Source organism: Lathamus discolor, unplaced genomic scaffold (genome assembly GCF_037157495.1).
Source record: "Lathamus discolor isolate bLatDis1 unplaced genomic scaffold, bLatDis1.hap1 Scaffold_66, whole genome shotgun sequence".
Classification (NCBI taxonomy): Eukaryota; Metazoa; Chordata; class Aves; order Psittaciformes; family Psittacidae; genus Lathamus; species Lathamus discolor.
Window position 1 is genome coordinate 1,259,337 of NW_027069383.1, and position 4,680 is coordinate 1,264,016.

The window sequence follows — 4,680 nt, forward strand, 5'->3', positions numbered from 1 at the left end:
TAGGGTTAAGGTTAGGGTTACCTCTAACCGGAGTTAACCCTAGGGGTTAACTGCCCAAGGTTCCTGCCCAAAAACCCCAAGTGCTGGAGCTCAGCCACGTCTGCCCCGGGAGCAGGGTCAGGCCTCACAGCTCTGCTCCTGCCAGCGCTGCCGAGCCCTGCACTCCCTTGATGGTGCCATCAGAGCGCCCCACACAGTGCAGCACGGGCTGGGCCGTTGCTCTGGCTCCGGCAGAGGCACAAGTGCCTTTGGAAGCTGCCAGCGAACAACAAGAGCTGAGAAGCGGCTGCAGAAGGGCTCTGCTGTGGGGCTGAAAGCCAAGGGTGGTGCCGGGGAAAGGAGAGACTGCAGAGCCTCAGCCCTTGGGCTTCCTTCAGAGGAGGTGGCGCTGCTGCCCTTGATCCTGGCTGTTCTACAGGCCTCACCTGCCCTCAGCGGTCTCCAGTGGCCTCTGGCCAGGCCAGCAGCAGAGGCAGGATGTTCTGCACAAATGTCTGCACCTGCTCCTGGGCCTGACTCAGTGCTGAGAGCACTTCTGCAGCCAAATGCAGATCGTACTTTACAGTCAGCCAGCGTGGTGTGTGGTGGAAGGGACCTTAAATCCCCATAGGGATTCAGAGCATCCCACAGGCAGAGCATCCCATAGGTGTTCAGAGCATCTCCCAAGCATGGCATCCCACAGGGATTCACAGCATCCCACAAGCAGAGCATCCCATAGGGATTCAGAGCATCCCAGAGGGATTCACAGCATCCCACAGTCAGAGCATCCCAAAAGGAATCAGAGCATCCCACAAGGATTCACAGCATCCCGCAAGCAGAGCATGCCATAGGGATTCAGAGCATCCCACAAGGAGAGCATCCCACAAGGATTCAGAGCATCCCACAAGGATTCAGAGCATCCCACAAGCAGAGCATGCCAGAGGGATTCAGAGCATCCCACAGGGCTCCAGAGCATCCCACAAAGCAGAGCACCCCAGAGAGATTCACAGCATCCCACAACCACAGCATCATACAGAGCTCCAGAGCATCCCATAGGGATTCAGAGCACCCCAAGCGCATCAGAACCCCCCCATCTCCCCATGGAAGCCCCCATCGACACCCCTGACCCAAGCCCATCCCCATGGAGCTCCCCCCATGGAACCTGCCTCTCTATGACATCAGCCCCAGCTCCAAGGGACCTGCATCCAGCACCCGGATCCCCGGGGCAGTTGCACTTTGGGTGCAGTGGTGCTTGCAGCTCCTTGCCTGCAGCTCCTTGCTTGCAGCTCCTTGGTGTCACCTCCTTGGTGTCACTCTTAGCGGTGGTGGCAGCGATGGCTTTGCTCCGTGTCATCATCCTGCTGGCCTCGGCCTGGCTGGTGCAAGGCTCCTGGGACAGCTGTGGGTGAGTGGCTCCGGGCTCCAGGGTTCCTGGTATTCCACAGGGAGATGCTGCTGCTCCCAGCCACGGTCACACCAATGGGGAGTGGGATTTGAGGAGCCCCACTTGCTTGCCATCAGCCCATGCGCTGGCACAGCACAGCTATGGGGCACCCCATAGGGTCCTTTGTCCTGCAGCACCCTAGGAGGCAGGATGATGCTCATCTCTGGGACACTGCGTAGGGTCCCTTTTCCCTGCAGCACCCAATGGGGCGGGACAATGCTCGCCCTTCAGCCCTAACCATCAAGTGTTGGGCTTCTGCTTCAAGAGGGACCTGCGGTACCCGTCCCATGGCTGATTCTTACGGGATGTCGCGCATCGTCGGAGGCACGGATGCGCAGCGGGGCGCCTGGCCACGGATGCTCAGCATCCAGTTCCCCACAGCCACCGCATTCCCGCACATCTGCGGGTGTTCCCTCATCCCGTATGAAGACAGGCTGAGGAAGCTGGGGCTTTTCAGCCCGGAGAAGAGAAGGCTGCGTGGAGACCTAAGAGCAGCCTTCCAGTACCTGAAGGGGGCCTATAGGGATGCTGGGGAGGGACTCTTTGTCAGGGCCTGTGGTGACAGGACAAGGGGTAATGGGTTAAAACTTAAACAGGGGAAATTTAAATTGGATATAAGGAGGAAATTCTTTCCTGTTAGGGTGGTGAGACACTGCAATCGCTTGCCCAGGGAGGTTGTGAGTGCTCCATCGCTGGCGGTGTTCAAGGCCAGGTTGGATGAAGCCTTGTGTGGGATGGTTTAGTGAGAGGTGTCCCTGTCCATGGCAGGGGGGTTGGAACTAGATGATCTTAAGGTCCTTTCCAACCCTAACTATTCTATGATTCTATGATCACCCCTCAATGGGTCCTCACAGCCGCTCACTGCTGCGTCGGGGAAAAGTAAGGGGGAGAAGGGATTCCAGCCATCGGGAATAGGCAAGGAGCAGCTCCCATCCCGTCCCCTTCCCCATCCTGGATGCACTGGGAAGAGCGCTCAGGAGAAGGCTGCTTCCAGCTTGACAGCCCTTGAGCCTAAGGCACGCTGCTTTCCTTTGCGAAGCAGCCGCAATGTGGCTCCTTCCCATCCCTCTTCTCCATAGAATGCATTAGAATAGATTAAAATGGAATGGTATGGAATGCAATGGTTATGGATCATGGAGTGGGGTGGGTTGGAAAGGAGCTTGAGATCATCCACTTCCAACCCCTTGCCATGGGCAGGGATGCCTTCCATAGAGCAGCTTGCTCCAAGCTGGCCTGCAGCACTGCCAGGGATGGAGCATCCAAACCTTCTCCATCCATGCCATCCCAGTGCCCCAGCACCCTCTTAGGGAATCCCTTCCTTATCTCCATCCTGCAATTCCCTCTCGGAACCCATCAGCCCTTGTCGTATGGCTCCAATCCCTGCTCTTCCACTCCCTCCCAGCTTCACCACGGATTGGTTCATGAGGCTCAGAATCATGGACGTGGCTTGGGCCAATGCCGAGACCCACAAGTGTTGGATACGGCAGGTCGTGGTCCATGAATATTATCCGGCTTAGGATCACGGTTAGGGTTAGGTTTAGAATTAGGGTTAGGTTTAGGGTTAGGGTCAGGGTCAGGGTTAGGTACAGGATTAGGTTTAGGGTTATGTGTTAGGTTTAGGGATAGGGTTAGGTTTAGGGTTACGTGTTAAGAGTAGGGATAGGGTTAGGGTTAGGGTTAGGGTTAGCCGTAACCGGAGTTAACCCTAGGGGCGGAGTTAACCCCAGGGTTACGGTTAGGATTACGGTCAGGATTAAGTTAGGGTTATGGTTAGGCTGGGTTAGGATTAGGGTTAGTGTTAGGTCTTAGGGTTAGGGTCAGGGTTACGGTTAGTGGTTATGATTGGGGTTAGGGTTACGGTTAGGGTTAGGGTTAAGGTTAGGGTTGCCTCTAACCGGAGTTAACCCTAGGGGTGGTGTTAACCCCAGGGTTAGGGTTAGACTTAGGGTTAGCATTAACCCTAATCGGAATTAACCCTAGGGGCGGGTTTAATCCCAGGTTTAGGGTTAGGGTTAGGGTTAGGGTTATGGTTAGGGTTGCCTCTAACCGGAGTTAACCCTAGGGGTTAACTGCCCAAGGTTCCTGCCCAAAAATCCCAAGTGCTGGAGCTCACCCACGTCAGCCCCGGGAGCAGGGTCAGGCCCCACAGCTCTGCTCCTGCCAGCGCTGCCGAGCCCTGCACTCCCTTGATGGTGCCATCAGAGCGCCCCACACACCGCAGCACGGGCTGGGCCGTTGCTCTGGCTCCGGCAGAGGCACAAGTGCCTTTGGAAGCTGCCAGCGAACAACAAGAGCTGAGAAGCGGCTGCAGAAGGGCTCTGCTGTGGGGCTGAAAGCCAAGGGTGGTGCAGGGGAAAGGAGAGACTGCAGAGCCTCAGCCCTTGGGCTTCCTTCAGAGGAGGTGGCGCTGCTGCCCTTGATCCTGGCTGTTCTCCAGCCCTGACCTGCCCTCAGCGGTCTCCAGTGGCCTCTGGCCAGGCCAGCAGCAGAGGCAGGATGTTCTGCACAAATGTCTGCACCTGCTCCTGGGCCTGACTCAGTGCCGAGAGCTCTTCTGCAGCCAAATGCAGATCGTACTTTACAGTCAGCCAGCGTGGTGTGGGGTGGAAGGGACCTTAAATCCCCATAGGGATTCAGAGCATCCCACAGGCAGAGCATCCCATAGGTGTTTAGAGCATCCCCCAAGCAGGGCATCCCACAGGGATTCACAGCATCCCACAAGCAGAGCATCCCATAGGGATTCAGAGCATTCCACAGGCAGAGTATCCCATAGGGATTCAGAGCATCCCATAAGCAGAGCATCCCGTAGGGGTTCAGAGCATCCCATAGACATCCACAGCATCCCAGAGGGATTCACAGCATCCCACAAGCAGAGCATCCCATAAGGAATCAGAGCACCCCACAAGGATTCAAGACTACATGCCTTAGTCGTCGTGGGGGACTTTAACTACCCCGATATTTGCTGGAAGACTCACACAGCCAGTCATTCACAGTCTAGGAGGTTCCTCGAGTGCATTGATGATAATTTCTTAATGCAAATGGTGGACGTACCAACTAGGAGAGCAGCGCTGCTAGATTTAGTACTCGCCTACAAGGAGGGTTTGGTCGAAGTGGTGATGGTCAATGGCAGCCTTGGCTGCAGTGACCATGGGATGGTGGAGTTTAGGATCCTGTGTGGGAGGAATAGAATACCTAGCAAAGCCACAGTTCTGGATTTCCGAAGGGCCAACTTTGGCCTCTTCAGTCAACTGCTAAGG